The sequence below is a fragment of the Pezoporus flaviventris genome, unplaced genomic scaffold, assembly GCF_033815535.1.
Source record: "Pezoporus flaviventris isolate CSIRO_AGI_PZ_B2104156 unplaced genomic scaffold, CSIRO_AGI_Pfla_v1 ptg000078l, whole genome shotgun sequence".
NCBI classification, from domain to species: domain Eukaryota; kingdom Metazoa; phylum Chordata; class Aves; order Psittaciformes; family Psittacidae; genus Pezoporus; species Pezoporus flaviventris.
Window position 1 is genome coordinate 18055391 of NW_026892626.1, and position 9866 is coordinate 18065256.

At 48.5% G+C, this 9866-nt stretch overlaps 1 protein-coding gene across 1 annotated transcript in view; it reads left to right on the forward strand.

The window, feature by feature from the left end:
• The window catches only part of LOC133279790 (uncharacterized), a 188526-nt gene that overhangs the window by 65385 nt on the left and 113275 nt on the right, over positions 1 to 9866 (forward strand). The gene's annotated exons all lie outside the window — the stretch shown is intronic.

The following is a 9866-nucleotide window of genomic DNA, read 5'->3' on the forward strand; positions in this document are numbered from 1 at the left end:
AGCAGGGTGTGCCTCTGCCTTCTCAAAGCTGCATCTGAAATTACAGGATGGGTTTGGAGTACTGGGCATACCCTTAAGTCCTTGAGAACACAAATGTGTTATTTGTTAATGCCTGTCATTCCTAGGACACAGAGGAAACACTGAGCCTATAGCGAGGCTGCCTGGAGTAAGCAGTGAGTAGCTGCATTCCCTCCTGCTCTGCACAGGATGCTTCTGGCATTTACAGGAGGCAACAAAAATAAAGCTGTGCCCCCAGGACAGAGCTACTCCAGGACCACCTTCCTTCAGTTACTAAGGAAATGTTTGTCATCAAGATACTTTGCTTCAGTGGAGCTTGAAATCTCTGCTTACCCCAGTTGTTTCCAGTGGGAAACCACACCATGGAATGGATGGCAGCTCCTCTGGTGGGCAGCCAGGACATCTTCAGATCACAGATACGGCCAACTGGGAGCTCTGCTCCAGGCTCAGTGAGGTCTGTCACCTGAAACACAGAGCTCTCCACTCAGGGCAGAGGGATCAGGAGAGCTGAAATCAAACCTGAAGCCCTGTGTTAGTGTAAGGCTGGACTGGTGCAGGCAAATCCCACAGCATGGCCATCTCTCTTAATTCCTTGTTGAGCCTTTCCTTCCTGAGGTGCTTAGAGCACACTGAGCCTCATACCAAGGTGCCCAGCATCTGCACCCAAGCGCCACTGTGGGCTTTTACATCAGCACTCATTGCAGCAGCCTGTTTGCACTCACAAACAGCACAGCAATGAGACCACTGAGCAGGAATGTTGTTGTCCAGTGCCTCCAGAATTGTAATTGCAAAGACCCCCGTTTTGTCACCAGAAATGGCCTTTTCCCTTTATTTCCTTGCTGTAAAGATCCCAGGACACAACTCTCTGGGCTTTCCAATTCCTGCAAGCTCCTCTATTTTAAAACTAAGCAGGGTTCTTACTGAAGAGATCACAATTGGTTTTAAGGGGTCTTTATGCTCCTGCATGCTGCAGGAGCTGAGGAATGGGTTTGCCCTGTTCCTTCAGCTGAATCACAAGTGGTGGTGTCCCCCATGATCTCCTCAGACCTGTACAACAGCAGCCAGGGGGATCTCTGATTCTGACTAAACTTGTGCTCTCCTCAAGGTAATTTTGAAACATCTTTGTTTGGTCACTTTATTGATGCTTTTCAGAACAAGTTTTTCATAAACCAGATTTTTCCCTGGCTTAGGCTTGCCCCATCCTGCCCACCTCTAACTCTTGTGTTTGTGGCAACACCAGGAAAAGTACATGTTGACTCACATCATCACCAGCTCTCTCCACACTCCCTTCTTTCCTGCCACACTTAATGTGCTTATCAGCTACTTTGGAACAAGTGCAACCCTGATTCATAATGTAGTTTGTCTGACTCAGATGATGCCCAATTGAAAGTGACTCTCATCAACACCCATCCCAACCTACCCAAATCAATACAAGCTTGAAATGCACCATTTGTAAGTAGCCAGGTTCACAGACTTCTGGTTCAAAGCAGGAAGCCTCCAGGATTTCCAAGTGAGGTGTCCTGGAGATGGACGGGGATCCTTCAGTTGGGTTTCAAATACCAAAGCTTTCAGCATCTTGTGCCTTTTGGATCTTCAGCATTGCCAGCAGGCTGTCCATGACAGAGGGTCACACAGGTCTGTTCTGCTGGGGAGCCCTGGACATGGCGAGCACTGGGATCTTCTGCTCCTGTCAGCCAGGAAGTCATGCACACTTAAAGAACATTCAGAGCAGCCCTGTGATGGGGAGAGAAACCAGAGTTCACAAAGGCAAGGAGGAACTTCCATCTCTAAACAACCTGATACTTCCCTTAGGTCTGTCCACAGGGTGGCTGAGCACACACATCCGGTCCCTACCACCTGCACTAATCCTTCAGCAGTTGAGCCAGGAGCACAGAGCCAAGGTGTCTTGATGAACTAGGTGGTCTTTGATTCAAAGAGCACACAGTTGAGGAGATGAAGTAAGAGGAGCTCAGAGATGGGAAGACAGGCAATGACTTCAACACAGCAGTAGGTGAGCTGCTATCACACTTACAGTGTTCAAGTGTTTTTGAAGACTTCATAGCAAAGCAAGAGTCTAATAATCACACAGAATAAGGCTGGAGCTGATTTGTTGCATTGCATCTGCTCAAGTGAGCCTAAGTGAGATTTACAGCTGCCCAGGGCTGCATCTCAATCTCTAACACACTCCCCAAGGCTGGGGCAGGAGGGGAGGCAATGAATGTGCATGGGGGGGGCAGGAGTGGACCAGGTCTGAGCTGTGGGAAAATGAGCCAGAGCCTCCTCACCCAGACGGGCTGTGTGTGTGGAGCATCAAGTGCAGCTCAAGTGCTCTTCAGCACCGAAGTGGAGTTGATCCGGGAGGTGTTGCTGCCATGTCAAGCCAGGTGTGGCACCAGAGAATAAACCCTTCCTGATGCCATCCCCACCACGCACACCAGCCACCCTGCTCAGCACAGTCACTGCACTTCCCCTTGGGTTCCATCCGGAACAAAAGTGGCTTTGTGTCCCCTTGGGAAAGCCAGGCCTCCCATGAGATCAGAGGAGCACCATTCCAGGATGGGACTCAAGCTTTTACTACAGCAGAGCTCCTGTGTAACCTTGTGAGGGCCATCAGAGCTTACTGTGGCCAGACACTCCTGTTCATTAACCTTTAACACAGAGCATGATCCAGAATTGGAAAGCAAGGTTTAAGAACAGGAAGAGCAAAGCACAACATAAGAAACTTTGCTGAACAGAAACCAAAAGAGGCTGTTAAAGAGACTAAAATGTTGCAGGTGCTGTGGAAATTCTGTGGTCACACTGAAGGCTGAAAGCAAACACCACACAGCAAAGACAAGCAAATTGCCATGACTGCAGAGTAAGGCAAGGAAGGCTGCTGGAAGTAGGAAGGTATTCATCTGTTTCTTCATTAGTTGTCTCCTGAAGGAGGAATCTGTCGGGGTCCTGCTGGGACAACATCACCCAGGTACAGAAAGAGGATCTGGAGCCACACACCTCTGAAGGAGAAACTAAATTCATTCTTTGTATCCCTGTCCATCATACTGGATCCCTTCACTGGGTGAGCACATCTAAGAGGGAATCTCCCATCAGTAGGTGCCGAAAGAAGAGGTTGCAGAACAAAAATCACACCAGAATGCTCAAGGAAGGCTTCACTGAAGAGTCCTGGAGGAGCACACCATGATACAGCTGTAGAGCTCAGCCCCTGCTTTAATTACCCTTTGGACAACAGGTCAGAAGGTGACAGACACAAGAGCACCTTTTAGGAGGATCTCCAAACCAGACTGGACAGAGAACCAGAAGGAAAGATAGGGACAGGAAGGTCAAGTCTCAGCCTAGAGCAAAGCTTTTCTCTTCAGTGGGGCAACAAACAGAGTCAAACCTGACAAAGGGAAATGCCTGGAGCTCACAGAAGGAGCGACGCAAAACCTGCGGTCTAAGGCGGCAAGCCCACAAGAATGGAGTTATGATACAGTCATTACTTGCACTGAGCTCCACCTTTTATCCTCCCTGTACAGATCTGAGGCTTACTGGGACTTGGAATGCAAAGAAAGACTCCCACTGACTGAAACAAGCCTGTGTGAAGCCTCTTCCTTCTCTCTCCAAAAACACAAACAAGGAAACACTGCTCAAAAAACGCCCACCTGTGAGAACTGGGATCTTGGTGGCAGTGAATCAAACAGCATTGCCCAATGGCTCACTGTGTCCTTGCACAGCAGTCCTGATCCTGCTCTGGACCAAAGCTGCTGTCTCCTACCTGCAGAATCACAGAGGAGTAACCCAGGAGGGCTCTGCAGGCACTCACCAGAACATCTCCTGGCTTAAGAGTGGCTCAGCCTTCCAAGCATGCTGCCTGGAGTAATGTTCTGCATTGGCAGGCTGAAAGGTTCTGGGTAAAGGCATTTTTGGAAAGCCTCACCTTGGAAGTAACCTATAAAGAAGGTTTTCTTCTTGAATGTAACTGCTATGGTCAGTGTTGGGAAGGAGAGCTCTGAACAGGCAACTGTGATGTTTGCAGCAGAGCATTTTGGGCCGTCTCAGCTGCAGAGCCACTTTTCTCTGCAAACCAAAGCATTCACAGGACCGAAGGGCTAGATCAGAAAAGGAGCTGACTCTCCACACAGGAATTAAACTGCATAGCTCTGCCTCAAGGAGTGGCAGATACAAGAACTGGCCACTGGTTCAGAAAGCAACTGAGCAACATTTACACCCTCAGATCAATGCAAGAACAGTTTCAAGTTGACAGGAGTGATTCTTATCTCAGGGTAGATCTTGAAAGGAATGCGTGAGTGCACAGCTCTCATCCAGCCATGTGCCTGTGTGCATTATGTGCCTGCCTGGCAAATGTCAGCTAGAGAGATTCTGATAAACAAGGCAACATTTGGTTCAATGAGCAGCTTGTCTTGCCCCTGTTTGCTTTAGCATTCGGTTACAAGCAAAAAGAAACATTATTGGTTTCAAGATGTTGCTGCACCCACACCTACAAATGCCAGTGGGGTCACCAGAACCCGAGAGTGGGGGTTTGTGTTTTACAGCTCAAGCAAGACCATCCATCCTTTCCTGCCTGCACTGACAAGCTTTTGCCTGAGGCTGCTGCTAAGCTGTGAAGGAGGAAAGCCAAGGCAGGGTCCTGACTACCATCAAACACACAAATCCTCGGTCACCTCAGGACTAAAACCCCATCCTCATTTATTGCCTGTAGTAACTCCAGAGCAAACCCAGCTCTGGCCACACAACACTCCCACAGCTATTTTCTGCTTGCTGCTAAAGGAAGTGTAATAATACAAAGGCAGCAGAAATGCTTAAGACTGGATAAAAAGTCCAAATAGCATCAAATACCAGTTTACAGCTGGAAGTAAACCCCAACTGCCATGTTACACCTTGCCAGAGGTTTACACAAAAGGATTTGTTTGCTTTCTACCTCCCTTTCTCCTCTGTAAGGTTTCTCTTGCACAAAGTCAGAAACCACCTACATCTGACCCTCACACCTTGACCTGAATTATGAGCCAAACCAAGCTAAACCAAAAGGTGAGCCCTCTTCTATCTCATCTTCCTCTTTCAACAAGGTTTCTATTCATACTGGTGACCAACTGGCTGCACTAGAAAGCAGAAGTGTTCAGTAATGCCCTAGCCCTACCTGTTTAGCTGCCCACCAGGGCAGGGTCTTGAGGCTATGCTTATTGGAGACATTAACAGCCAGGACTAAGAAGCACAACCAGTTTAAACGTTACATTACTGGAAGACCAGTTTTAAGCAGGAGGAGGCCCAGAGCTCACACGATTCCAGAAACTCAGCCCAGCCTTGAAAGGCTGCTCAGAAGAAGCAGGCTGTCACAACACTGACCTCAGCCATCATGGTGCTCACAGCATTAGAAGTACCTGGCACTCCAGGAGCAGCACTACTGGTATCAGCTGCAGCGCCATGTTCTCACAGCTCCCATGTCCTCTGGCTGAGCGGGTCCTTCCAACGCACACACTCACCTTCCAGAGGGCCAAGCAAGAAAGAGTGAGGTGCTGTGGGCACCCAGTAATGTCCCTGCTCCTTTTGGCTCTGTTGTGAAGATCATCTGCACTTGGCCATCTCTACCATGCACTGAAATGCAGCAAAATACAGCTATAATTGCCAGGCACTCCTTATTCTCAAGCACAAAGCTCTGCCTCTGTATTTCAGAGCCTCAGAAACATGGTATTCTGCATGAGTCAGCCACTTGCTGAGACACTGTGTGTGTCCTCAGTTGCTTCTCCTCACAGCAAGGCTGACACCTTGCGATGCAGCAGAGCAGTCTGACCTGCCCTCTCCTTTATATATACATTTATATACACACATGTGTGTGCACATCATCACCTATAGGGTGACAGGTTACACATAGCCCTAAGGAAGAAGTGGGGGAAAGGTAAGAGCCCAGATTAGGAAAGTCAGAGATGCAGCTCATGAAGTGGGAAGCATAACCCAGTTTCTAGCATGACTAAAGCCCTTCTCCCACAATCCCTGAGCTTCAGTCAGCCAAAGGTCTGATATTACAAGTACCTTCTCCCCACACCACTGAGCATCATGCTATGCCAAGCACCTGCAAGGGGTTTACTTCAGCTGGTCCTGCCCCTTCCTGCTCTGCAGGGTAAGAGAAGGAAGGTTTAACCCCTTCCTGCTACATCTGATGAAAAGTAAACACGTACCAAGCAGGTCAATCGCTGAACCTGGCTGAACATCACATTCACCACAGCACATGGAGCCATACGCAGGCAATTTGCCTGGCTGTGTCCTGATTTCCCAGGACAGGAGAGGCAGGAGAAATATAGGACATTAAGCAGTATGTTAAGAAGCACATGGCAAGGTCAGAGCTGCAGAGAGAACTGGGGAAGGTAAGAAAAGCACTGCAGGGTCAGTTCTGGTTCCTGCCTCCTGCAACCTCCCAGCCCTGCAGGTACCTATAGGGTCACTTCCCCAAGCCAGCAGAGTTGTGCAGAGCCCACAGCACCTTCCTTGCTCTGTGGGCTCAGGACACCCATTAGAGAAACCAGCGTGTCCCGGGGACCAGGCTGCCACAAGGAACATCCGAGCACCAGAGGGCACCAGGAGCCCTGGACACCGTCCGGCTCTCTCCTGGGAATCCCTCCCGCTGCCACTGGAGGTCTCTGCTAAGCCACTCACCTGGGGAAGGGCTGTGGGGAAGGAGCTGCTGCAACTGAGCAGCAGGATTCCATACAACAGCATCTGCTCCTGTGGAAACTCTACCGGGAAATACTCATGACAAACGTTAAGTCGTTTCTGTTTGGGGTTTTTCTGTCTATCATATAGAAACATAGAAATCAGACTGGTTTGGGTTGGAAAAGACCTTAGAGCTCATCCTGTTTCAAACCCCTGCCATGGGCAGGGACATAGGGATAACCATCTTACCAGGAGAATTTAAATTCCATAGGAAGACAAGAAACTTCAATGACAAGCCCCAAACAGCAGTGGCTGATAAGACACAGGAAGAGGAGATATGAAATTACACATGGTGTGCTGAGAACATGCTCACAAATGTCCTGCCTAGCAGCAGAGAACAGTTACTATTGAAGTCAGTCACAGGTGAACCTTCAGACTTCCAACTCCAGGATTTCCATGGCCAGATATAAAGTATATCTGGAAGATGAGCCAGAAGAGTTCCTCCTGCTCCAGTATGATCTTCGTCTCACTCCAGCCCTCACTTTCCCTTAACCTGGGTACACAGACCAGTGTAAAAAGTTCCTCCTCGGAGTAATTTGGGAAGCACATCTACCACTCCAACCCAGAGCCAGGATGTAAACAGCAAGGGCTTCTCTACCGCTGATCTGTGCTAGTCTAATGCCTTATGAAAGGTTCTAAACCAGGCCTCTAAAACTGTTAACATCCATTAAAACATTTGTGTATGAGTGAGGGAGAGATTCTGCTGCTTGTCCTGGCCCTGCTGTTCCTATGAGTTAACAAAAGCCAAGCTGAGGAGCCTGCGCGTGCCCCAGCCTCACCTCTCAATGTGAGGACTCTGCTGCCTGTTCTCATAGTGGGAGTGGAAGGGAAAGGAAATTCAAGCACCTGCTTTGCTTTGCTGTCCAACTCTGCTGACAAAAGTGAATTTCCAAGGTCAATTCCCCAGCAAGGACACAGTCAGGTCATATTCCCAACTGTTATTGTTCAGCAGGAGAGGAAGGAAGGGGAGGAGAGCAGCAAAGAGGAGAAACTGGGGTCATTTTGCCAATTATTCCTTCACCACTTTTTCTGCTAAGCTTCATCAAGGCTTTCCAACAGCTCTGCTCATCACCTGCTGCAATTCCTTCCTCCCTCCAAGCTCTGCTTTCCTGGAAGCACTGAAGCTCAAGAAAGGATGCTGATGATGGCAGCTGAGATCACCTTCCACAAGTAACTGACATGGCCTTGGGAGACGCAGCTATGTAGCTGCACAGACTGTGCATTCTGCTCCCCCATGTCAACAGGACAGTGGTGGAACTGCTGTCCCTCAGCATCCTGTGCCCAAACTGCCAAGCTTTAGAAGTGCTTTGTGCTGCAGTCACCTTTGCATCAGTAGTTATTGATCAGGCAAAGCATCAGTCATGGGTTCCTACCTTCATTCTGTCCAAGTGGCTGGAGCTGAGCAGAAACAGAGCAGGTCCACACTTGATTTAAAGTCTCCTTGGATCTGGTCCTCTCTGTGGGACCTACTTGCACTGCATGGGGATATAGCCCAGAGTTAGAACTGGCTCTGGTATCATCTCTTAAATCATTAATTTAAAATATGGTGTCTTCTGTGCCTTTCATTAATGTCACCATGTTTGCCCTGATGGGACAGAGGTTGTCTCAAGTTTCTTACACGGCCTTATAACTAGACCTGTAGGTTTTTTTTTTTTTCCTTTCTAGGGATTGCCTGTAACATCCAAAGAGGAATGAGAAACTGGACTGATATAAATCTTGGGAAATTCAGAGCAACTCCCCCATCATGGTCACTTACACATTCTCAGGCCTTAATCCAGAAGAAATGGACATAACACATAGCAAAACTGAGCACTGATGCCAGGCCTGCCTTGGAGACTTCACCATCTCTGCATAGAGCAGGGCCAGGCTCTTGCACAACCCCACCTGCACTTTGCTAACATGACCCATCCATTACTACTAAGCTTAAAAGTCTCTACTATGTAACTACTCAATGAGCAACTCCACATAATTGTGTATGAACCTACCTAATTCTGGAGTTATTATTTCTCCTGTGTAGGAACTAAGTGCTCAGAGCCTGAAAGACTTGCTGGGACCTACTTTGGGGTTTCATCTTGAAGTAGTAGATACACACAACTCAAGTGACTGAGTGAAAGGGGACTTGGGAGTGAACATCAAGTTCTCCCTGGCATTGACACCCCTGTGCTTGCTTAGAATGCAGATTGCAAAGGGCATGTCCCCCACTGCTTCACACAACCCAATTGTAACCAACTTCACAGATGACTTTTGCTCCTTCCCTCGGGATTCTACTCCGCTAGTAAAGCATTTCCGAATGGGTTTATGGGAAAGCTATCAGGAAGTAGAACAGTTATTCCAGACCCTTGACCAGATCATTGTCTCTCTGGACAATCTCTGTGGATTCAGAGCTGATGAGGTGCCTTAACATTTATTTCAGCACCTCCTGCAACCAGAAGAGCAACAACACATATGAAAACCCCCAGTTTTTACTGCGCTCTCCCCCTCTAGTTAGTACGATTCTAACCTCCCCCTAACGAGAAGGTATTCTAGCCCAGAGAAAGCTCCACAACACAGCAATCAACAAGGGTGTTTGTTCTTCAGAGCTCATCACTTCTTCACAATCATCTAGAGCTGAAATTGATGTTAAAGTCACGTAGAATCCTGCAGCCTGGTGCATTTGTTGGTGAGGGTGTTGTCTGGAGCCCCATCCTTTCACCCTAACCAGAGTTTTTGAAGCTACAAGGGCAAAATCCAGCAGTGCTTTCAGGAGCCAGCCCCAGTCACTACCAGTTTCCCTGTGCACTCTGCCTGCAGCTACACCTGGAAAGGCCAAGCAGCTCTGCTTATTGACAGCAACCAGCACCGAGCCTTCCCCATCTGGTACCTCGGGGCACTTCTACAAACAGCACCAAGGTATTATTTGTGAAATACAGCTCTTGTTAACGTATATTAAGTTGGATTCTTCAAGAGCCCAACTTTGCAAGGCTTTCCCTGCAACACCAACACTGGGAAACGTCCAAGCAGGGTCTGCAATGGAGATGCCAAGTTCTCAGCCAGGCAGCACTGCAGCCTCACCAGCAGCCTTGAAAACCTGTTCACCGCTTTCTCCGCTGTTTCTCATGGAAGTGAAATGGTTTCCTTCAAAGAACAAGTAATTTCCCCCCCTCTGA